Below are 26,727 nucleotides of genomic sequence, written 5' to 3' on the forward strand. Positions count from 1 at the left end.
TTAGAGAAATCAAAAAGAGTATGTAAACTCATTTAGAAGTGGGGGGAACTTCATGAGGGTAAAATCTTTGACCTACAAATACTCCACTATTTAACATTATTTTTATTTTTTCTAATATCATCACAACAAACTTAGGTTGTGTCAGCTAACATCTAGACATTGAGGAAAAATTTGCTTAACAGGGAAGTCAGAGTCCGTCCTCTCACCGAGATTACTTTCTAGAAAACAGAAAGACAGAAACAGAAACAGAGATTACTTTCTAGAAAACAGAAGACAGAAAATAATATAACAAATGGAAAAGATCATTTTAGATGGTGATTAAGTGCTATAAAGACAGTACAATATGGGTTTCCTGTGATAGTGACTGGGAGAGACTAGTTAGGATTGAGTGAGCAGGAAAGGACTCTGAGGTGAAACTATTTAAGCAGAGACCTGTAGGATATGAAGCAGCCAGGAAGAAGACAGCCTTTTAAAATCTGACAGTAAAGTGCTCCAGGTTGAGGGGATTTGCAAGCACGAACGCATTAAGACAGGAGAAAGCTTGGTGTGGTCATGTGAAGACAGCATAAAATGGCAAAAAGCCATGTGTTTGGCACATAGTGAATGAGGACAGTGACACAGGAGGAGGTGGAGGGAGGATAACAGGGCCCCAGGATGAGTTTGGGTTGCACTCAAGGAACAATAGAACTCCTTTGGAAGATTTTGAGCAGGGAAATGATGCCATCTGATTTACGTTTTTAAAAGATCACTTGGGTTTCCCCATTGAGAATGGATTATAAAAGGGCAAGAGAACAGACCTGGAGACCTGTTAGGGTTGTAGCAGCGGATATATAAGGAGTGAATAGAATTGGGATGCATTCTCTTTTAGCAGCAATGTTCTGGTGTAAATAGTATAAAGAGAGAGAGGGAGAGAGAAAGTAAAATAATCACTACAGTTCTGATTTAAGTAACTGGGTGAGTGGTACTGTCATTTACTGAGTTAGACTAGAGACTGGTATGTTTGTGGTTAAGAAAATAGAGAGTTCTGATTGGTGCATTTTGTTTGAATGCTTTTTCACTAGCCATATGGGCATTTTATGCACTCAGAGAGATAGCTGCTAGAGATAACATCCAGGGTCACTGGCCTATCAATAGAGTTTAAAGCTATGGACCTGGGACTGGATGGGGCTACCTAGACAGAAAGAGTAGAGACAGATAAGGAAGTTTAATGTAGGAAAGCCTGGGTGGCTCAGTGGCTTAGCACCGCCTTCAGCCCAGGGCCTGATCTTGGAGACCTGGGATTGAGTCCCACGTCAGGCTCCCTGCATGGAGCCCACTTCTCCCTCTGCCTGTGTTTCTGCCTCTCTCTCTCTCTCTGTGTGTCTCTTATGAATAATTAAATAAAATATTAAAAAAAAAGTTTAATGTACAACTGACTCAAAATTAAAGTGCTTTTTACATATGGCATTCTTTTTGTTTCCTGAACTCCAACTAATGGCTAAGGAAGATTTTATTTTCCACTAGAATGTATTTAGCCTGTAAGTCAGAGGTTGTCAAATTTATTTACTTATTTTTATCATCAGGGATGTTTTGCAAGCCTAATCTTGTGAAGAAAAACACTATGTAAATATATTGAAATATTAATGATATAAAGCTGGGTAATGGGTACGTGGGTTTGTTATAATGTTCTTACTGCTTTTAAGCCTATTTAAAACTTTCCAAGAAAAAAAGAGATTAAAGAGTACAATTTCTTAAGAAATTAAAGAGTACAATTAAGACTCTACAGAGTCTTAATTTCTTAAAGAAATTAAGAGTACAACTGTCCTATTTGAAGCAGGGGATGGACAATCTCAGGCCAGTCTACTCATCTCCTTAGCTGCTGGTCTATAGAATTTGTATAATTCTTTAGAACCAACTTTAAAATTCCTGTCATTGATAGATATTTTCGAAGTTTCTATGATATAATAATAATTATGAGCAGGAATATTGCAAATCACCATGGAAGATACTTTACAATTATTATTATATTAGTGCTTGTGACAATCTTACATGATGGGTACTATTAACATTCCCATTTTGCAAATGGAGCAACTGTGGCTTGGAGAGGTCATGTAATTGGCTTAAGTTCAAGTAGCTGTAATTGGAGGAGCTGTGATTCAAGCCCAGGCCTCCTGACTTCACATTAATAACGACATTAATTACAGCAGTTGACACTCAAATTAACTTCAACCACAAAAATATAACAACCAAAAATTCAATCGGTCCTTTATCAAGGATGAGAATTTTCCAGTTAACAATAGTAAAGATGTTAAAGTTGGTCTATGCATCTGTTTACAGCAGGAACTTTCATTGCATTACGTTTCTCAGAGCCACAAATTTTACTCTTTTCTCTTTCTATTTATAAAATATTAGTTCTGAAAATGAATGTCAATAGAGTAACAGTGACTGGCATTTATTCCTAACCTGGTGACAGCAGAATATGGGAGTTCAAAGAAATGATTAATTAACTCAGTGATACACCCACCACGTATAGTAACACCAATTCAAAGACATTTGTACTGGGTTGCTTTTTCTTGACTAGACTATTATCACTTTATTTGAGCTGAGATTTATGTCCAAATCAGGGAAAACTTTGATCCTGATATTTTTTTGGAGATCAAAGTTTCACATGTAACACTGTGCTTTACAAGGTCTCAATGCAAGGCATACCATTCTAAAGTACAAAACTAATGTGAAAGAATAATTTGCCTAGGTGCTGGGAAATGTAACTATTAGATATGCGGGTTCTTCAACAATCCATTGTAAATAATAATCTAGGTGAAATATGGAAAGAAAAGTGAATCTGCTATAACAACAACTTCAATTCATTCCTTTCCTTTTTCTCCTATGAGACTTTTGCTCCTAGATTTGAAGAGACAAGTTTGCCTGTTGTGTGTGTGTGTGCATGTATGTGTGTGTAAGTACATTTGTTTGTGCACTTTATTGTTTTCTCCCAGTCGTTTGTTGGGGGGAAAAAAGGAGAATGTCAAAGCTATTTTTATATCTTCCTTGTTCTTTCTTGGTTTCTTTTTTGATTGCTAAATGATGCAGAATATATATTATTATCTTTTTAACATAGGCTCAAATCATGTGTAAGATCCAAGCAAACACTATAAACACCCTGTCACTTCTAACCTCATAGCTCCAGCCAGCAGAATGACTTTTTAAATCATGGTGATCACAGAACTTGATTCTTCAGGTGTGAGATGAGGTAGAGAATCCCTTCCCATCTCAAATAATTACATCATAATTCCCTTTGAATATTGATTTTGAGATAAAATTACAGAGACACCTGGGTGGCTCAGTGGTTGAGCATCTGCCTTTGGCTCAGGGCATGATCCTCGGGTCCTGGGATTGAGTCTCACATCAGGCTTCCTGTGGGGAGCCTGCTTCTTCCTTTGCCTGTCTCTGCCTCTCTGTCTGTGTCTCACATGAATAAATAAATAAATCTTTAAAAGAAAATAAAGTTACATACAAAATGGCATCTTTCTAGTCTAAATGACCCTATGGCCCGGCCCCTCTTTATTTCTCTCAATCTCTCTCTGTTTTCTCCATTCTGTTTCTTTCTCTCCCTTGTCCTCCTTCTATTTCCCTCACTCTATATCTCTCTTTTCCTTCCTCTCTACCTCTCTTCTCTCCATTGTGGTGTAAAGTACTGGGGAAGAATAGAGTTAAGTAGTCACAGTAATGATTCAAAATTATTCAAAGATAAAATATTTTCTGTTATTCATTTTGAATAACAGTATTTAAGGTGGTCTGTTTATACAGCTGTTATTTACTAGGTCTATGCTTGGAAGACTATCACGTTAAAATAATAAATAATGTTAACATTTCAAAGGTTACACTTTTGTATGTAAACTATTTCAACAAGAGAGCAGATCTGAAATTCTACTCCTTCTGACCTAGAGGTCTGAAGTAAAGTTAATAGACACCAGCAAAGAATAGCAAGACTTGGCAAACAAAAAGCAGGTCACAAGTCTATCTCCAAATATTTGAAAAATTTTGTTTCTAAGGAAAAGGGAATTAATGCCTAAATATTCACAGAAATTTTTGTACAGTTTGGTAATGATATTCTTCATGCTTTAAAGACATACTCAGATGGGGAAAGGTGAGTCCATTAAATCTGGGAAGAGTGAACCAATCTCCTTCAACTTAGAGACAGATATAAAAAGTGGGTAGAATGGGTACCCCATTTTGGAAATGACTATGAGATATAGGAGAAATGCAGAACTTCAATACTCAGTGCAGTCTTTCTGTCAAGCAAAAGCATGTAGATTATTCTGAGTAACAGGAAAGATGTGAAGCTTAAGGAAACCTCACAGAATTAGTGTCCCCAAAACAGATCAACCAGTAAGATTGGAGGGAAAAGGGAAGAGTGCAGGTCCTCCAAGCAAACAGCTCTACAGTTAAATTCTCCCTAGTAAACTCTCAAAGTTTCTTGTGATCTTTCACCATATATGTGTTGATTTAAGGACAAAAAAAAAAAAAAAAAAAAAGCTAGGATGAGTCAGAATCTGAAGATTAGTTTGAAAAGAAATGCTGTTCTTAAGTCATTGATGAATGTGGTATAATCTTCCACCATTTATTTAGTTCTTTAAATTTTATCATCAAAAGCTTTATAATTTTCTGCATATACATCTTAGACTCCTTCGTTATATTTATTCTTGGATATTTGATCATTTTGATGCTATTGTAAAAGGCATCTACTCTAAGATTATACTTTTTAACCTTTTTTTGGTGCTATATAAGAAATTGTGTTAAACAAACTTGTTAAGTTCAAAAATTCATATTAATAGTGCATTTGTGGATTCTTTCAGATTTTCTATATCCACTCATATCATCTGCAAATAGTGAGTTTATTCCCCGCCTCAAATCCTTATGCATATGTTCATTGGCTTGCTTGTTTTGCCTTGATGCACTATAAGGCAACCCAAGTTAATTACTGAAAAGAGATGGTGGTCCTGGGCACCTTGTTTTGTTCCATATTTGAAAGAGGAAATATTCAATATTTCCAATGAAATATATGATCATATATATGTATATATACACACATATACATATATAAATGTATATATATATACATCATATATATAAATATATAAAATTCAATAATATATAGTATAAATCCTTTTTGTAGATTTTCAACCATATTAAGGAAATTCCTCTCTAGTCTTAATCTTTATGCATTCTCTTTTTCATAAAAATATACTGAAATTTTATTTTATTTTATTTATTTTTAAAGAATTTACTTATTCATGAGAGACATAGAGAGAGACAGGCAGAGACATAGGCAGAGGGAGAAGCAGGCTCCCTGCAAGGAGCCTGATGTGGGACTTGATCCCAGGGCCCTGGGATCATGATCTGAGCTAAAGGCAGATGCTCAACCACTGAGCCACCCAGGTGCCCCCCAAATATACTGAATTTTATTAACTGTTTTATCAAGCATCAATTGGCTTGAATTGGATTCAGCTATGGCATAGATTTTGGCATTATCAGTCTGAGAATTTAAAAGTTGATAAAAATTTCTATAGTAGCCATTTGTGCCTCAATGTTTTTGGGATGTAAATATTTAAAATTAAAGAAACATAATTTCTTTAATAATTTTACGACTATGCAGATCTATTATATCTTCTAGTGTCAGTTTTGTTCATTTTCATTTCTAGGAATATATCTTTAAAATCTATTTTTTAAATCTACATCCAGTTATTTATAGCATGTTATCTAGTTTTAGTAAACATACCACTTTTAGCAATGTTCTTTTTAAATTCTTAATATCAGTCATTTGTGCCTACTCTATTCTTTTTGGTCACTATTCCTAGAAGGATATTCATTTTATTAGGCTTTTCAAATATCTAACATTACTGTCTGTTTCCTGCATTATATATTTATTTCCTTTTATTAGTATTTTTAACTTTATGGTTTCCTTCATTCTAATTATCTTTTATTAGATTTTATTTATATTTCTAACTTCTTGAGTTGTTAGCTTAGCTTATTTTTTTCTGCTTTACTTCTTTTTTAATATATGAATTTAAGACTACATTTTTTTCTAGATTTATATGCACCTTGATTATTATTTAGTTCAAAATATTTTCTGGGGCACCTGGTGGCTCAGTCAGTTGAGCATCTGACTCTTGATTTTGGCTTAGGTCATGATCTCGCAGGCCTGGGTCATTAGATGGAGCACCAGTGTCAGGCTCTGCACCTGGTGGGGAGTCTGTTTCTCTCCCTCTCCCTCTGCCCACCCCTTGTTTATGTGTGCTCTCCCTCTCCAAAATATATATATATATATATATATACATATATACATATATATACATATATATATTTTATGATTTTCATTTTAATTACCAATCTTACCTTAGATTTTTTTAGATACAAAGTTTCCAGTTTCTAACATATAGGCATCATCTGGTTATGTATTTACATTGATTCTTTTTTTTTTAAAGGTTTTATTTATCCATTCATGAAAGACAGACAGAATGCAGAGACATAGGCAGAGGGAGAAGCAGGCTCCCTGCAGGGAGCTCGATGTAGGACTGGATCCAAGGACCCCCGGATCACGACCTGAGCCGAAGGCAGATGCTCAACCGCTGAGCCACCCAGGTGTTCCTACTCTGATTCTAACTTAATGTGTTTTGGTCAAAGTGTCACCAGCTAGGCCCCAAGACCTGAACTTTACTGTCTACCTGCTAGTACTCATCAATCTTTGTGCCATATTTTTCCTTAAGCTCCCTTAACTCAGGCAAATAGAAACTGAAGCCAACCCTTAAGGGACAGTGACTGCCCCGACAAGCCCTCCAGCTAGCCCAGACCATCCTGACCAGTTTGAGTGTAACCCCTGACTCACATCTGTGCAGATGGATGATGGAGTGACCTCTAGAATGACTGACAACTATTTTTACCTCATTATAATACTAAAATTTCCACCCAAGGAGGAGCACAAGCCTCATTTACATAACACAATGTATGTAACTTGCAATGTATGTATAGGCATGTTTCCTTAAAGCACATGTATGGCCTTATGTCTACTTCTACATTTGATGACAAATCTTCCCTATCTAGATATTCATCCTAATCTTAATAAAAGGAACCCATTCACTCTTGCTTGCGGAGTCATGGCTTTGGAAGTTATTCCCATGATCACCTTATTTGTGTAAATAAAGTTTACTTTGTGTCACAACCCTACCTGATGTATCTGTGACTCACCAAGGAGCAAACTCATGTTGGTTCAGTTGCAAAAGAAATTATATGATCTCAATTCATTGGAATTTTTCACTGGAATATTTGATTTAGCATATTATACATATTTGGAAATATTTCATATGTGCTTGTGCTTGAAAATATGTATTTGCAATTGTGTGCAGTGTTCGCTATATATCCACTGCATCAATGTTGCTAACTGTAATGACCCAATAATCAAGATCAGAAAGACGACATTTAAAAGGTCATCTGTGACTTTTACTTTATCATTAGGAACACATGAAGATTTGGCCTTTGGTGGAATCCTACTTGTAACACTAAGTCAGAAACCTTATACTGGATCCAGCATAAATAGTATGTACTGACTGAGCACCTGAAATTCATCTTTAAGTTAGTTAATTGAGTAATTTATAATTGATGAGTTGGCAGTAGTTAATGCGATGTAGCTGACTCTGAGGGGTTTATATTAAATTAATTTTTATTTTGCTCAAGTACACCCATTAGTAATTCTTTCAGAAAGCCTCCATAAGGAATAAACTCCCATCTCCCAGGGACATTGCCCTGCTTCTAAGGTACAATTTTCCATACTTATATGTGAATGCTTCTTCTGCCCACTTATTGAGAAGCCAAACTGGCTATTCTAAGTGCTATTCCTCAAATTATCAACCTGAACCCTTTTGGAATCTGTGAAAACTTTCCAAAACTATAAAACTCTTGTAGTTTTTGGCTATAAGTACTTTCAAACATCTGATCCATACCTTTCTGTTTAGGAATTTCTACCATTCCAGGCCCACAGATAGAATTTTCTGTATCTGAGTACTATTTATTAATTTTAAATAAATATTATTAATATTAAGAATTTTGGACAGAAGGATAGGCTTGTGTACTCCAGCATCCATCTGGGTCCATTCTCTAGGTTTTTGAGACTTTCCTAGTATCTCTTAATGACGACTGGAGAATTCTCCCTGTTTACAAAGATTCACTGTCCAGGATAAAGTGCAGCATGGATGTGCTGTCAGAGTTATTCAGAGTGGTGAGCCACCCCCCCAAAATGCTGCTTAACATATGGATTATTTTAGGCTGGAGGCCATTGAGATTCAACAGGTGGAGAAAGAAGCCTTCTTGGAACTTCCTTTATCTGACTAGGAGCAGAAACTTGCTAGAAATGAGGACTGCCATAAATTCCCTCTCCCTGGGGCAGTTTTATTGCCGTGAAAAAATGCAAAGTCAGCACCAACATGGGCCTGCACAAACTTTACCTAGTAGCCATTATCTCCCATTAGTTTCCCCCCCGCCCCATATATCTGCCTTCCTGCCCCTGGAAGCTCAAAATCTTCCTTTTTCTTTCCACTTCTCCACAAATGTATTGTTCTTTGTTAAAAATGGATTATAAACCTCTAGGTCTGATGTCTCTTTGGGGTTTTCATTTCGTTTCTTTGATGCCCGACATATGCATATGAAATATCCATTTTTTCTCCTGTTAATTTGTCTTTTGTCAGTTCTATTTGCAGGGCCCTAGGCAATGAACCTAAGAGGATGGAAGACAAAGTTTTTTCCTCCCTGCCAGTGGTATATCCACAGTGTGTGAAAATAGAGGTGTGCTAATAAGTAATTACAAACTTGCAGAGTAGATGGCATAGTTATATTTCCAAATAGAGGCTGTTGGGCAAGAAGTATAGATAATTTTAGGCAACGAAAATGATGGGAGCAATAGAAATCAGATAGGAAATTAAATGATATGCTTAAGCATTAGTGTCTACCTCAGTTGGCTAGAAAAAAGGTTCAGAAACAAAGGAGTGGATGAGGCGAGTATACTGGGGCCATCCAGTCCATACTGAACCATGTCATTCTCTCGTATAGAACACTCCTCTTCGTGTAAGCAACAAAATATGTGTCCTGTTCTTACAAGCATCTCTATAAGCTGATCACTGTCAACTCCACAAGTCTGAACTTCTGAGTCTCCCTCCCCACCTTTGTTATAATGGGCTCTAGCTTACAGCTTTGTTCATGTTCCTCAAACATGCTCTGACCCTTCAGAATATGCTCATGACTTTTTCCTGGAACAAATTTTGGCAAAGCTAATTTTTCAAATCTCAGCTAAATTTTTATCTTCCTAAAAAACAATTTTGGATCCTTCCCTTGGATGACTTTAGGAAACCCTATTATTTCTTCTGATAACACTTTGAAACTCATTTCATAGTACTTAACAATAAGTTTTTAAATTTAATTTTACTTAAATTCAATTAATCAACATATAATGTAATATTATTTTCAGAAGTCGAGTTCAGTGATTCATCAGTTGCAGACAACACCCAGTTCATTACATCATGTGCCCTTCTTAATGCCCATCACTCAGTTACCCCATCTCCTAGATCCCTTCCCTTCCAGCAACTCTCAGTTTATTTCTTACTGTTAAGAGTCTCTTATGGTTTGTCTCCTCTCTGACTTTGTTTTATTTTTTTACTCCCTCCCCCTATGATCCTCTGTTTTATTTCTTAAATTCCACATATGAGTGAAATCATATGCTAATTATCTTTTTCTAATTGACTTATTTTGCTTAGCTTAATACCTTTTAGTTTCATCCACATTGTTACAAATGGTAAGATTTCATTTTTTTGACGGCTGAGTAGTGTTTATATATATATATATATATATATATATATATATATATATATACACCACATCTTCTTTATCCATTTATCTGTCAATGGACATCTGGGCTCTTTCCATAGTTTGGCTATTGTGGACATTGCTGCTATAAACATTGGGGTGCAGGTGTGCCTTCGGATCACTATGTTTGTATCCTTTGGGTAAATGCCTAGTAGTGCAATTGCTGGGTCACAGGGAAGCTCTATTTTTAATTTCCTGAGGAATCTCCACACTGTTTTCCATAGTGGCTGCACCAGTTTGCATTCCCACCAACAGTGTAAGAGGGTTCTCCTTTCTCTGCAACCTCACCAGCATCTATTGTTTCCTGATTTGTTAATTTTAGACATTCTGACTGGTTAACACAGAAATAATTTAAAAATTGCTTTTGTTATAGTTCTTTAAGGTATATCTCCCCTGACAGAAAAACAGGAGCTTTACCAGGGAAGGAACTGTGGCTCTCTTACTCATTGAATGAAGATTATAGAGAACAACATAGATTCCAATTGAAAGGAATTTTTCAAGACATTAAACTCAAACCAAAGACATACCGGTAACTAAAACTATAAAAGTAAGCATGAAGATTTGAAAACAACTTCCACTTTATATATTTATCTCCCATGTAAAATTTTAAGGTCATTGATAGAGATGATTCTCATTTCAATTATAAATCTCAAAATGTTTTACAATGAATTTTTACAAATTTGCTGCAGCTTTGTCTAGTAAAAGACACTGAAGAATTAGAAAGACTGTATGCCTGTCATTAATTGGATGTTTTCCCTTATCTCTTTCATGCACCTATATTATTGTTAGGATACAATGTTTGAATAAAGCCATGTGTAAAAGTTGTTTTAATATTTAGAAATATCTTATATTTTTACCTGTTTTATTATCTCAGCTTATTTGAAGTACTTAAATTCTTTCTTTAAAAAAATATTTATTTGTTTTTATTTTGGAGAGAGAACACACACATACATGAGTTGGGCCCTCATGCAGAGGGAAAGGAAGAGAGAAAATCCTTAAGCAGACTCCTGAGTGAGTTCAGAGCCCCCTACGGAGCTTAATCCCAAAACCCCCGAGATCATGACCTGAGCTGAAATTAAGAGTCAGATGCTTAATTCACTGAGCCATCCAGGTGCCCCCATATTACTAAAGTATTTAAGAAATGTAATCATCAAATTAAAAATTTGGATTTTGTTATCAGAAATATCTTCAAACATTTCTGATTTTTACCTACTGTCTGACATACCATATAAGTTTGGATTAATAAATTAATGCCTTTTGTATTATTATATTGAGTATATCCTTGATTATTGCTTTAAAATGTCTTGTCCCACCTTAATATTTTCATAGAAATGTAGTCATATTGCTATTTTTCTTAGTTTTGGGGCTATTTTTGGAGCCTTTGGCTTATAGTCCTTTGTTGGATGATGGTATATCATTCATATCTGTGAATGTGAGTCAGGTCAATCCTATGCAAACTTGTATCAAGATCCTCTTTGACAGCACCAGCGATATCTACTATACATCCAGACCACACTTCTGGTAAAGACATTGGCTCTTAATAAGCAGATGTTGATAAAAGTGTGTTGACCTGGGTCAACACTATGATTTTCAGCTATTTTTTTTTCAGTTATTTGTACAAGATAAGGAGTGTGTCTGCCCACATCTACAACAGCCAGAAGGAAAAAGATATGTTCTGTTTCTCACCAGAGTCCCTTCAATGAGATGTCAATCAAAGTATGTGAGCGGAGTTGTCAGTACCCACATTAATATTGAAATAAACATTAGACTTTACAAAACAATAAAGACAAGCTGGAGAAGTACGAGCAAGTCACTGATTTTAATCTTGGTCAGATTAAATATTCGTTTTGACAATCTAAAAAAAAAAGACATCTTAGGGGGGGAAAAAAAACCAAACAAAAAAAGCTCTTACTTTTCAGGTCCTTCCTCAAAGGATCAAGGGAGGAGCGACTGGCAACTGTTCTGAAATGCCACCTTCGTGTTGGTAGTTTGCAAATATGGAGCATTTATTGTTTGATTTTTGCCTTCCTTACAACCTAAGTTTGGCAGAAACCCTACAGCATATTCTCAGGGAAAAAGAAAAAAAAAACTTAGACATTTCAACCATCTGCCAGATATACCTATCAAATTATTCATTTCTCAGGCTGCTTAAGGTTATTTAAATTCATAGCTTTTCAAACTACTGACAAGGTTTGCACACTGTGAAGAAAATGAATATTGTTAAGGGTTAAATGGACAGCTTCACACTTTAAATGCATTATAAATTCACCTCAGGCACTCTCCTACTGATTTTTCTCTTTATTATTTTATTTTACAATCAACGACTCTTCGTAATTGTGGACCATGCTGACAATCTGCATGACAACGGATAGATTCAAACAAAACTGACCCAGGTATAGGACAATGGTTGCATTATACCACCAAGGAAACAGCTTCCACATAAATTTTAGATATACAAACAGTGCTTCGAGAAAGAAAGCTACACAAAGTTGAATCCACATTTTGCCTTGCTGGGCATATATACCCTACTCTTGGGCAATTTGCATGACTTGACATGAAGACAGGCAAGATCACCTTTAGAAGTGGTCAGCATTAAAATGCAGGCTGTCTATCAAGAGAAATTGTCTCCCAGAAATCAATACTTCAAAAACCCTTGTGGCTAACTGTTCTGCCAGACGCTTTCAAATTTTTATAATGCTGGAAAATAGTGTAGAGGAAGTAGAGGTTCCATTTCTTTGATTTCTTTTTATCACATTCTGTCAGTCCTCGATCAAGTTTCATAACTCAAAGACATACATTTACCACCAGGTGTAGTTCAAAGAGATGTTGACCTTTGATTTACAAAACCCCTTAGATTTACTCTATGCCTTTTCTGAGAGAGTCTCCCTTTCTTTATACCACCAGCGTAACACAAACAAGAAAAAGCCTGCTGAGTTCGGGACCACTCAGGACGGATCTGGACCTTCCTCCCCCTGGTGGCCAACAGGACATACTTCAGGATCCTTCCTTCAGCGACTTGGTTTGCAAAACTGGTTTGGCTGAGAGATTGCAAAGTATTTTTATAAGCTTTGATGCAAAGGGTCAGTCATGCTCTGAGAGTCTGACAAGGATGTCATGCTTGTAAATAGTTATGCTCGGACTACAGGATTTGGATTATAGGACTACTGTGATAAAACCTTGCTCTTTCCTGTTAGATACACTTGGCAAAAGTCTGACCCCATCTCACGACTAAATGAGTCAATGTGGGCCAGTTACTTACCTTTTCTGAGTCTTGATTTTTCTTGCCTGTAAAAGAGGGTTAATAATTCCATATAAGTCATAGAGTTCTGTGTGCAATAAATGAGATGATGTATTCTAAGGGCTTAGATCCATGATTTTGTAGTGCTGGCAAATGACTGTTGAAAACCAGAGTTGTGATTTGAGAGTTGATATGATGATATAATCATATCAACATAATGGATATAATCATAGCTGATAGTTCTGAGGATAGTTCTGACCAGTTTTATGTAAAATGGGGTTAGATTCTTAATTTATGAATTATGAATATTGTTCATTTATTAGTAATCCTCAAGTTCAGATACACAGAAAGTGGAAATTGTTTTCATTTTTCCCTCTGTCCCTTGAAACAAGATCACAATTATGAAGAGCTGAGTCCAGGCGAGCTCACACAAGTCTGAAACTAAAATACTGTCCCTTTGCATTGAAAACAATAGAAAATCCTGTGGCTATAATAGCACCATTAAATCAAAATATTCAAATTTCATATAAAATATGCAGTGTTATATTAGATATTGTTTTAGGAAAATTCGGATAACTTAGAGAATGACAAACAAAAAGAGAGACTTCTACAAAGATTGGGGATATTTGACGACTTGCATAGGCCTTGTAGTTTAGAGGCAGCAGAGCATACAAAGAGAGGTTCTGGTATCAGATGTCCTGAATTTGGATTCTGACTTCATCACCTGAGAATGATTGGGACCACAAAAAGATTCTTTTTTTCTTTTTAAAGATTTTATTTATTTATTTGGCAGAGAGACTGAGAGAATAAGCAGGGGCAAAGGGAGAGAAAGAAGCAGGCTCTCCACTGAGGGGGAGCCCGATGTGGGGTTTAATTCCAGGACCCTGGGATTATGACCTGAGCTGAAGGCAGATGCCCAACCGATTAAGCCACCCTGGATCCCCCACAAGAAGATTCCTAAATATCTCTGTGCTTCAGTTTCCACATCTTCACCACAGGGATAATGATAGCTTTCATTTCATAAGGTTTTTTAAGAGGATTACATACATTTTTATTCTTAAGCATATGCAAGGTAACAAAAACCAATGATAATACTAGCTAACCCTGTTGTAGCTCCTCCATATACAATGCCTAATGGATGTTTGGTACACATTTAAAACATAAGCAATGTGGTAGTTGAATATTCTTAAAATGCTCAGACCTGAGATTATGGTTAATGATCATCTTTGAGATAACAAGGAAAGAACAAATAGATGGTCTCTTCCACCCTTGAGCCTTAACAGTATGCTTAATGTAAAACATAAGGCTTTGGTTAGACACAAATAGGATTTTCTAAACCTGAAATACCTTGTACATTGAAATGGATTATTAAAAGAGGTAGTAGAATTTCCTTCTTTGAAGAAATTTAAAAATGAGATTGTTAAAGGTGAGAAGGATGCTTTTGAAGCTGATTATATCTGAAGGCCCAGGGACAAAAGATTAGACTATCCTACTTTGCTCTTTACAAATCATCTTTAGCAACACAGAAGGCTGAAAAGACTTAGATCCTACAACTATTCTACCCCATATCCTGAGGCAGAGACTGGGGGCACACACCCACATGTAGATTCTGAATACCAACAATCAGAGCAGAAGGTCTGGGCAGTGTAGGCTGGGGAGCATCCTCCCTGAGGTAAGTGCATTACATGATTGCAGGCTGGAGCTATAAGCAGTATATCTATAGTATTTATGCATTTTATCCCACCTTCATCCTGCCCCAAACTATAAACAGCTTATAAAAATACACTTGATTCAGCAAGATAAAAGCAAACTAAAGATAATTAGGTGAGCCTTCCTGGACTTTGGGGAGATAACTTGGTAGAGAGAATCAGGGATGAGATTACTGCAACAAATATTGGCTGTGTGGTTCTGCATAATTGATAGAGGTGGATGCTGAATTTTCTAACAGCTATCAAAAAGTGGAAAACATAGTCAGTTATATAATTCAGGAGTCCAACAAGTAGAAACAAACCAAAAGAGAAAAAAAAATAAAGAAATAATTGGATTAAGCAATATGATTCCCATTTCTAGGTTCAAAGAGAAAGTCTTCTTATGGATCCTCATAAAGAACTCACTGTGCAAGGTGGGGGAGAAACAGCCTTCATTGCAGCTTTCCAGTACTTACGGAATGGATTTCACAGAGTCGGCTGATTCTTACAGTGTCCTTCAATGTTGGCTAATGGTGGACAGAACAAGCCAGTGTAACACCGGAATGATAATGGGACACCAGGCAAGGGTTAGTATCTCAGCATGGAGCAGGACTCCAGTACCGGGCTGGAACATACAGGCCATTCTCTCTTCCCAGGTCACAAGATGGGAACAATGCAGAGATGCAGTCCTAATGGCATTAGGGAATTTCTCAGATAATAAAAATAGGGACTAAGATAGAAGAAAGAAGACAGAGACCCAGTTAGCTAAACTGGGGCACAAAATGAAGTTGGTGTCTCAGGAACATTGCCTAGTTATCACCTGAAAACCAGAGTCAAGTTCATGCAACAGATTCTAGACAGATAGCTCCGCAATGCTTGGGAAGGTTCTATTAAGGTCATTCTGATTCAAATGAGAGTGGGGTTCAAATATACCTGGAGGCTGAGGTCAAGCAACCGTAGCTGGAAAAAGTGATCACATATTATTGTAAGTTATTATGAGATTACTTGTTCGGCTTACCTCTCAAAAGAAATAGAAAATCTCAGTGGAATCAAACATAATATTGTAAATGGACAGGAGCACATTACAATTTTTCAGAAGGCAATTTGAAGTTTCTCCTCTGTCATTTAGCTTGTTTTGAATCTCCAATAGTTTTGCTCTGACTCCAGGATGTGCTGCTATTTCAGAAACCCTTATCTCTTCTTCATATCTGTATTTCTCTTCTGGTTTCAGTTTGCTTTCTAAAGCTGTTTCCTCTTTATGTTTTGCTCCTTTATTGCTTCCCTTCCCTACCACCTCTTCAAACTTTGACCATGATATTCTTGCTTACAATATAGGATGGTGCAATTTATTTATGTAATGCAGAAGAAATTATTACTTCGTTTGTTTTCTATCCACTTCTTTACAGTCACCCCTGGGATTTTAATTATCCTCAGGGGCCTTAGCACATTGTGGTAGGCTGGGCAGATATTAAGTAACGCGAGCCAATAGGTACAATGATAAAGAAAAATAAGTTTACCTAACATATTGAAAAGCTATTTATCTCTTCTGAGGACTGATTTAACAAAAACGAAATGGAAAACTCAAATATCTATTTTGAAATTTTTGTCATCACGTAGGTGACACTGGTAGCAAGGGAAATCATTTTGTGCTTTGGAAAACAATTCTCTGCTGCAACTTTCTTCTGCTGCTTTGTACAAGAAAATTCCCCTGAAGGTAGACAGATGAGGGTGAAGTTCAATAACATTTGGAGTTGCCTGACTTGGTGTCAGTTTGAAACTTTGGATTTCTAAATAAAATTGACAAAGTCATTTACAGAAACTTCACATTTTTATCCTTGGGACTAATAGCAGCAGGGAATAGAAGCATCTAACCAGCAAGATAGAAAGAAAGGGCTGCTGATGCTTTGTGATTTTTAAATGAAAATAATGGAAGATGAAAGCAAATCCTCATTTTGTCTCGTTTGTGATGCCTAATAATTATGCTTGAGGAGACAAAAATACTCATTGAACAAAACACTTAAAAATTCCATAGGCTAAGTCAGGCCTATGCAGGCTTACTACCTTTCTTTATTAATCCTTTTAGAAAAGGACTTTTTGTCTGACTTTTCCCTGAAAATGGCTTGAATCCAGGCTATTTTAATTTTTTTCTGGTAATTCGTTTATTCAATATTGAACAGCATTTTACAGTTACTCTTAGTGTGTTCAAGGAAGGCACTGTGGAAGACACAAGAAAAAGACAATTTCTATTTTGTCCATAAATAAGGAACAATATATTTTTACCTTTGCAATCTACGTACTTAGCATAGTACTTGTCATAAAGTAGGCATCTAAATTTTGTTGAATTTTAATGAAAAATCTCAGTCTGTAAGGACAGGAATAGTTATCATATGCTAAGAAAAATTTGTAATAGTATGCAGGAACACAATGAGGACACAGAGAAAGAAGTTAACTCTCCTATTTTGAGAAGTCAAGCAAGGCAGTCCAGGTAAGATGATGGTTGAGCTGAGTTTTACAGAAGGTGTAGGTGATTGTCCACGAGGGAAGGAAAGAGAGGTTTGGGTTAGAGGGGACCACGGTATGCAAGATGCTTATATAGTAAACCCATCTTGTGTTATATGTATCACTTGCTCTTAAAATTTAGAAGGTTATCTTCTAGAACAAAGAAAGATGAAAGATATTTAAAAAGAATAAACGTGCTTAATAGGTAATATGATATTCAAGGCAGCAGGGAACACACAAACCAAAACAAGTGAGATGGCATTTGCAAGTACTGACAAAGCTTTTAAAATTGTAAATCCAAGATTGATTGGGAAAGGCAATAAAACAGAAAACCTTTCTGGAAGACATTTTGTCAAACTAACTTGCCAACCTAAAACACGTGATGCCAGCAATTCTGGCAATTCTAGGGGCTTTGCCTAAAAATATAATCTAGGTATGCACCAATATTTACATAACAACATCATTAAACATTTATTTATAAAAAGGCAAAAGCACACAAAATATCCAACAATAACAGTGGTCAAGAAATTTGAATGCTTCATCTAAAGAAATATTATCCCACACTTACACATCACGTTTTTGTAAACTTTTGATGACAGAGAAGTGTATTAAAATATGATATTAAGTGAACATAAAAGGATACACAACAGCATATACACGATGACACCAAAAGCAAATACATCTATTACAATACCTACCCTATCCAGCCAACAGCAGTGGTCTTGGTTTTGGGCTGGCAACCAAACTCATGAAACAAGATTTGGTTCCCTCAGCATGGAGATTACATTATGTTAAGAAAGGATATAAAACAGGTACCACAATAAACCCTGTATACTTAGATACCAAAGATTTTCCCACTAACTACTTCCCAAATTCTTCCCTCCCTGTATGTATGTATCACTTCCCCCAATCAAGGGATGGGGCTATGTCCTATCTTCTTGAATTGGGCTGGACTTTTAAGTGCTCACTGATGTTCTGGAACTTTGAGTTGGCAGCTTATGCTTCTTACTTCTTGGAACTCAACAGCTAAGAAGCTACATGGACAGATTCATGTAGTGAATCAAGATGCCAAGATGACAACACTAGCTGATGAGCCATTTCAGTTGATGCCGCATGGAGCAGAGATATATTTCCTTCCTTCCTGTTCAGGTCATAAATAAATGGTGATGATTTAAACCACTAAGTCTTGTTACACAGCAACAGAAAACCAAAACAAAGGACAATTTCATAAAGGATTTAAGACCTAAATATTCCTCACTGTGACTTCTGAATGTCCCTTTCACTTCATCCACTTTGCCTTTAGGATCTGTATGGACACAAATTCTAGACTGGTTGGGTACCAACCATACCGGTTCAGGAGTGCTAACAGATTTGTGATATCTTCAGCTTTTATGCCTTAGTTATGTGGTCTCTTGAGGGATACATGACCAATTTACATTCCTATGGTTATTCTAGGAATAAATATTGCTAGATATTTATGATATCTCATAAATATTGCTCAATAAACAATTTGAACAAATTTTAAGTGCTTGATCCTCTACATGATCCTTAGCTAGTTCTCATTTTTCTGAGATCTTATTATACTCCAGTGAGTTCTTTGATTACCATGAAAAGAGTATTCAAAGGACATATCTTGAGTGTCTTGAGATACAGAAAGGCCACATACTACTATTTATCCTTTTTTCCTATCTAGCTAGCTATATTTATATTGAAAAAAGACTGGAAGTATATGTTTGAAAATATACATGTCATAGTCATTGAATTGTTGGTGATTTTTATTATGTTTTATTTATATTTTCAAATGTTCCATTTATTTAATACAATAAAGTGATAGTAATAAGTAATAAAATTTAGGTCACATTGGAAAATGGAATGGGATCCAATTTTTAGGCTTCTTCAAGCTTTTACTGAGTGGTCTCTCTAAGATAGAAAGCCAGATACATTTTTTTAGGAGGGGTCACTTCTTTCTTTGGCTGTAAATTTATACATGGTCAGAGAAAAAAAAAATATATATATACATATATTGACTAGTGATGGTGGTGGGGAGGGACAGAGTAAGAGGGAGAGCACACTGGGGATGGAGCCCCAGGTGGAGTTTGATCTCATGACCTGAGCCAACATCAGGAGTCAGACGCTTAACTTACTAAGTCACCAGGTGTTCCCCTCTGACCTTTTGTTTCTACAATAATTACCACCCAACAGTAAAACATTCTTGTGCTCTTGTCCTGCCAAGACTCCTACTACAGATGGTGAGTTACCAAACTGGTAGGTTGGGGAACTATGTCAGGCATGCATCACACAGCCTTTCTGCCCCATTTCTCTAAAGAGCCAAGAGGACAGCTGGAAGTATGCTGCTGTGTTCTGTTCCTCCTTCCTGTAAGTTTGTCAGAGGAAGCCCCTCTACATGGGAAGGCTGGTGGGGATCCAGTATGCCTGTGACTGTACAGACAAGACTGCTTAATTATGCGATTTCTTATTAGGGAGTCAAATATTGCCCCATATCTAAGTGACATTCTCCAATATAAACTTGAGCTAGTTAACTGTATATTTTGTTGTCCATACTCAGACTCATTCTCAAAAGAATGAATGAAGGTACCAGATAGAATAAACACATGTTTCTTATTTAGGCAATCCCAACCTTAGCACCTATAAAGCTGATCTATGGAGTCTGTCTGATTTGCTCTTATGGTTTATTACTCAATCGAGCAAGTCCTTATGGTGAAAGAGTTTTGCTATTTTTGGATCCCTTCAAACACCAACATTGATCATTTAAAAAAATTTTCTAGCTTTCAGAGCAATGTCTTCTAAAAATGAATTACCTAATTAGTCAGTGTGAAAAGAAAAGGATAAATCTGGAGAACTACCAATACTGCCAATAACTGCTTTTTTCAAAAGGTAAGATGTTAGGTTAATATATACAAAATATATTTTGGCTAAATGTGTAGAATGATATATGTCACACACATATATAATATGTATATTATATATAATACACACACATATATAATATATATTTGAATGTGTTTAAATTTTTACAAATATTTCTTGAATAATCAGGAAAATGAAATTAAAGAAAAAATCTCATGATATCTGGTGAATATCCTTTAATGTAACAAGCCTTACATTATCTCACTTAATCCTATTAACAACATATGAAGTAGGTCTTATTTCCCTTATTAATAAGAACATCAAAGCTCAAAGATATTGTCCTCAAATAATGGTGAAGCCAGAATTTGAACGTAGGCCTATTTGTGCCCAAAATCCATGTGGTTAATTGTGGTGTTATGCCACCTTTAAAAAATACATATTTATTTAAGTAATCTCTATACCCAACATGGGGCTTGAACTCACAACCTCGAGAGCAAGAGTCACACGCTTCTCTAAGTGAGCCAGCCAGGTGTCCCAGTGTTATGCTACCTTACTGTTTAGCTCGTGATGGCTGATAATTGAGTTGGGAATTGATAGCTCACTTCTCATTTTACTCTACATTATATAGCTGGCTCATGTGTGAAGATAAGTGCACCTGAGCTCAGTTCTCAGATCAACAGTGAGCACTCATTTCTAATTATCAAGAATATCTAGTATCAATTTTCATAGTCATGAAACTACTGCTTCACACCTAACAGTCACACTCCTACCTTAGTAGAAGTTTAACCAGTTGGTTTGGATATCTTGCCATCTACATTGTTCTCGTATGATTGATTTGCATGTCTTGGATACAACAGTCTATATATTTAGCCATCTCTCCATTTTGTAATATTCAGGACATTTTCTGCTGTTTTTGTTTTCATAACTTACTGTGGAATCAACAAATGTGTGGATGCACATGAGTGCAAGATTAAGGACAATGTAGTATATTCAATTGTGTGTACTGACTATTGGAATTAAATTTCACACCAAATCTTGTTTTCTATGTAATAGCTCACTTATCTTTTTAAGGCAAAATTTACTTATGCTGAAAAATCAGCTGTGAATGAATTAGATTTAGAGAGGCCAGAATGGAGGCCTGTGAAAATGACTGTGTGATCTTTTACTACACCAAATATGCATTGATTTTGAAACATTAGTGTTTTAATTGACCTTGGAATAATCTTTGCTTTGGCCTCAATATAAGAAACTGATCTTACTCTGAAGAGATGCTGTATTGTGATCAGCTCTGAAAGTGGTGAAAATCAAGGAAAACAGCTGGGAGGAATGAGTGTGAATACTTCAAAATACTATTTTTTTTAAATACTATTTTTTTAAGTGGCAACTTTTTTCTCTATTTAAAATAAACAGACATTCAATGCACATCTTTGTTATGTACTAGTGTGGAAGACAAGATACGGAAAAAGGGAATTACTTCTTACCTATAGGAGTTCATGTCTTGTTGAGGACATAAGCATCCCGTTGTCAGGAAAAAAAATGGATTTTTATGAATGGAAACTGCTTAGATTTTGGTAGGTTGAAGTAAAACTGAAACTCTTATTTCTAGAATGATTAGGCAACTTGAGAAAAATTGATGTAGGGTTTTCCTTATGTGTAATCCCTTTTAACAAAGGAACAAAGTTCCTATATTCAATACCAAACATCATATATTAAAGTAGTAAAAGTTCACCTAGAGTCAAACACTTAAAAGTTGACAAATATTTTGGCACTTTGAGCTAGGAAGCAGATGGTTCACAGTAAATGGTCAGTATGGTTTTTTTTCTTTGTACTCAAATTACATTGGTGTTTATTGTTTAGTACAGAAGTTTTAAAAATATGATGAAAAAATGAAAGCATTCTCTTTCCCAGAGCATTTTACTTTAGTCTTAGATCTCAACTTTAGAAAAGAACCTTGACATAAAAATTGTATTAATAATTCATGGACTATATTAATGGCTGAGTTAAAACTTTAACAAGTTGGTGTAACAAAACTGTCAAAAACGTAACAGCCCTGCCTTCTTTAATTTCAGCTGCCTCTGATGAAGCGTAGGGAAATGCCTTATTGGTGTGCAGTGTTACCAATTATCTGACAGAGCCAGAGTGTATTTCCAGCTAATCAGAAATAAGAGTGCAGAATTAAATCTCCCGTGTGAAACTCATCATTTACATATTTATGATTCAGAAATGATAATAAGGCTAATGAGAAACTCACATACTGCCTTAAAAGTCAAGTCAATCTTACAGACAATTTTCAACAGATAAAGCTCCCAATACATGGTGTTGAAAGATGATGTCTGTTGATAACAATTTAGTTTAATTAAACATTACAGGTTATTTGTGTGGACATATCCGTACATTATATAAGGGCATTTGTTTTTAAACTGCCACCTTTGGGCTAAGAGGGAGACACAAGGTTAATGGAAATGGGTGTAACGTGGAGTTTATACAAATACAATGCACTGGGGAAGATGGTGATAATATATGCATGCATACACACACCCAAGCCCAGCACTACTTTATACGTGTCTGGGAGTATCAAAGAGGAAGTGGCCAGTTGTAGTTTGTGAGAGATCTTTAAAGCTGGTAAGAGCTTGGAGTTGTGCATGGCATATACATTTCTGAGTTGAGGTAATAGGTCATGAGCTTTGATTATGCTCATTAAGTGGCACTACCTTCAGAGCCAAGGCATTTGAATATGTTCACTGCTGCAACATCATTAACTAAAGAGATGACATGCTGCCACCCCTACATTCACTCTTACTAAGAAATGCTTTATACATCATCAATTTGCTGATGCTTCCAGATGACCCTTTTTGTGTTTAATATAGGTTTTTGTTCTCTGTGGGCAATCTTATTTGTGCAAGGATTTGGGCACACTTTGTGTAATCTAGCATTGTCACAGACCTTATTTTCAAAGAACACTTATTTTTTTTCCCATTGAGGTGGCTTTAAAAAGTTAAATTGGGGTCCCTGGGTGGCTCAGTTGGTTAAGCATCTGCCTTTGGCTCAGGTCATGATCCCAGGTTCTCGGATGCGCCCTATATTGGACTCCCTGCTCAGTGAGGAGCCTGCTTCTCCCTCTCCTTCTGCTGCTCTCCCCACCACTTGTGTTTTCTCTCTCTCAAATAAATAAATAAAATCTTAAAAAAAAAATGAATTGGAAGTTTTAGTGCCATAAAGTGTTTATTTCTATTTTGCTTTCTTTTTTTAAAAAAAGGTTTTATTGGGGATCCCTGGGTGGCTCAGTGGTTTAGCGCCTGCCTTTGGCCCAGGGCACAATCCTGCAGTCCCGGGATCAAGTCCCGTGTCGGGTTCCCAGCATGAAGCCTGCTTCTCTCTCTGCCTGTGTCTCCGCCTCTCTCTCTCTCTCTCTATGTCTATCATGAATAAATAAATCTTTTTTTAAAAAAAGTTTTATTTATTTATTTTGAGAAAGAGCATAAGCAGGGGGTGGGGGGAGGGGTAGATGCAGAGGGAGAGAGAGAATCTCAAGCAGATTCCATGCTGAGAGTGTAGCACAATGCAGGGCTCCATCTTACCACCCTGAGACCAAGACCTGAGCTGAAATCAAGAGTTGGCCGTTAACTGACTGAGCCACCCAGGCACCCTATATTTTGCATTATATTTTAATTCTTTTCCTAAAAAGAATTTTTATATTGAATAACATTGCTTTGTAGAAAAGAATAGAGACTTGGCATTTTTAAGCTCAGTTACCATGTTGTTTAATGCCTTATTGTTATTCACATTACAATGATAACATAGTAGTAACAGTCAAAATAACAACAGCATTAATGTTAGCTTATATGGTCATGGGAACAGCAGAGACCAAATAGAGCTGTAGAAAAGTAAAATACCATCATGGCTTACACAGAATGTCATATCTACCTTGCTGTAGTACTTTTCTATTGCTCCATAAGAAATTATAACAAACGGTGACTTAAAACAATACATATTTATTGTTATTCAGAAGTCTGGGCACAGCTTAACTTGGTTCCCTTGTCCGGGTCCTATAGCTGCATTCAAGGTGTCAGCTAGCACTGTGGTGTCCTGTGAAGTTCAGTGTTGGCTTCTAAGCTAATACAGCTGTTGGCAGAATTCAATCCCTAGTGGTTGTAGGACTGAGGTTGTAAGCAATTAGAATTTATACTATTTCCTTCTCTGTGGCCTTCTCCACTGGTAGTCCAATCATAGTCGCTTGCTTGTTTGAAGTCAACAGGAGGCTATTGCTCTAGTCTGCTAAGATAGCATCTGCAACCTAAGCATGGGAGTGAAGTGCTATCATCTTTGCCATTTGCTATTGGTTAAAAGCAAGTCACAGTTCTTGCTTTAACTCAAAGGGATTATATGAATTTGTGAATCATTGTAGGAAACCTTACAATGTGTCCATAAGTCTACCATAACTGCTAATAGGCAGAGAGAATACTAGTTATGAATATAGGCATCAGCTCACATAGCCTCAAATATCAGCTCTATTGTTTACTGACTGGGTGACACTTACAAGGTACTTAGCCATTCTTGTATCTTTTTTTTTTTCTTTTGCTTTTTAAGAGAAGGCTAAGAATGAAATCTATGCCTAATATTATTGTGAGGATTCAATGCATTTAACTTATTTTAAACATTTGGAACACTGGCACATAGTAAGTTCTCCATAATTATTACTGTTGCTGACTATTACAGAGAAATAAACACTTCTCATTTCCAAATTTTTCAAGGAGGATGTAGCATTGCATACATATATAGAAGAAGAAAGTGACATTCTAGTGAAATAACAAAACTCAGACCATACCACTAGATTATTTCACCTCAGGTTACCAAGTTATCTATGACTCTAATCATTGAAGTCATTATTTGTATTATATTCTTGTATCTTAGCTTTTAGAGAAGACAACCTAGTGAGTAAAGATTATCCCTTGAATGATACTAAACACAGCAACACCAGATAAAATCTTAAAAATAAATAAACCAAAATGATCCAGGTAAAGTTAAAAAAAATCCATGCTATGCCCAAGGCACAGAGAAGAACTAGAAAATGTTAAACAACTGTTATGGAGGAAATGGCTCTGTAACGAGAAGCAGGGAGGGATATCTAGAGTTTGCCTCACATGGGCCAAAGATGACTGAACATATTCTATGTAAAACAGAAGGCTTAAGCCAGGCTAATTGTCTTAAAACTAGGGATTGCATTTGGACTTCTGCAACCCTCAACTTATTATGGAAGGTGATGAAAAACAAAATCTGTGTCCATTTTTTCCACGGGAAATGAACTAGAACTCACATGTGCGCACAGGTACATGCACACAGTAGAGAGACAAAAGGAAATATGGATAGCTTCTTTCCATCAGAATCTGCAAAAACTTGCTTCATAGCTCTGTGCTGCATATGCAATATTCACAGTAACACCACAAGGCAATAGGAACTGGAATTGTAACAGCACTCCACCTGGTCTTAAAGGTTAACTTGCTTCAAATTAACACACTCCTTACTTGCTGACCTAAAGCCCTTGATCTGTAACAACACTAATTTCCTTTATTTTAGACTGGCAGACTACTAGCCTTGAGGAGTGAAGGACCAGAACTTTCCCAGGCCACAAAGGCCAGTGAGTCTGTTTGAAGCCTCCTCAGCTTTCAGATTAGCCTAGCAATTTTTTTTAAACAAAATGTTTTTCTTTCTTTTAGGTCGTGCAGACAATTTTACTGACCTCCCTTTGGGTATTTGTAGACCGTGCCCTCCTTTGTCGAAAGAACAGAGTACTCCTGCACATCATGAAAGAAGAACTGGACCTTCTCCCATAACCTCAGAGCATTGAGATAGTATTTGTAGCTGGCATCACTGAGTCTGCACATGATCAAGAAATGTTGTAGGCCATTGCACTCCCTTTGCTGGTTAACTACCCTCAACCTCTTTAAAAACTCCTGGACCAGACAGAAACTTCAGAGGAGTTGGCTCTTGGACAAGAGTCTGCTTTTTCCCCAGGTTGCTGGCCTCCTGAATAAAGCTCAGATTCCTTTCCAATCAAAACTTGTCTCTTGAGTAATGATTTTTCAGGTGACGGGCAGCCAAACTTGGGTTTAGTAACAGATTTACAAGATTTAGTTATGGAAAAGGAGCCTGGAGGGGTAATAGAAACAACTGCAATATCACCTGCCCATGTGGGATAAACACAGAAGGAAAAAGATAGAGATATAAAATTGTATAAATAAAAACAAAAGAAAATCTCCACTTAAATCGAGTTTACAGACAAAACTACTAAAATACATGAAGAAATATAATGCCAAAAATGAAAAACAGAATGTGAATTAACTGTAGCTAAAATTAGTTTAATGCCAATGTTTTTTGAAAGTATAAAATAAGTACTTTATTATGGCCAGTGAAATAAAATGAAGACATAACTCCCACAAGAAGTACAAAAATTTGAAATAAATACAGACAGAAATTATACTAAACAAGGTTAATATGATATGCATTAATATAAAATATTTGAAAGTAAAAATATATATTTATATAAAA

The 26,727-nt window shown here is 36.2% G+C and overlaps 2 long non-coding RNA genes across 2 annotated transcripts in view; both read left to right on the forward strand.

The window, feature by feature from the left end:
- The window catches only part of LOC140594868 (uncharacterized), a 159,117-nt gene extending 143,955 nt beyond the window's left edge, over positions 1-15,162 (forward strand). The window contains exon 3 of the long non-coding RNA XR_011996168.1: positions 12,793-15,162. This is a non-coding gene — a long non-coding RNA (uncharacterized lncRNA). The remainder of the gene's footprint in view (positions 1-12,792) is intronic.
- Positions 15,163-15,201: 39 nt separating this feature from the next.
- LOC140594869 (uncharacterized) lies at positions 15,202-26,238 on the forward strand. The gene is made up of 2 exons (XR_011996169.1): positions 15,202-15,401; positions 25,896-26,238. It is a non-coding gene; the product is annotated as an uncharacterized lncRNA (long non-coding RNA).
- Positions 26,239-26,727: the final 489 nt, after the last annotated feature.

Source organism: Vulpes vulpes, chromosome 12, assembly GCF_048418805.1.
Source record: "Vulpes vulpes isolate BD-2025 chromosome 12, VulVul3, whole genome shotgun sequence".
NCBI lineage: Eukaryota > Metazoa > Chordata > Mammalia > Carnivora > Canidae > Vulpes > Vulpes vulpes.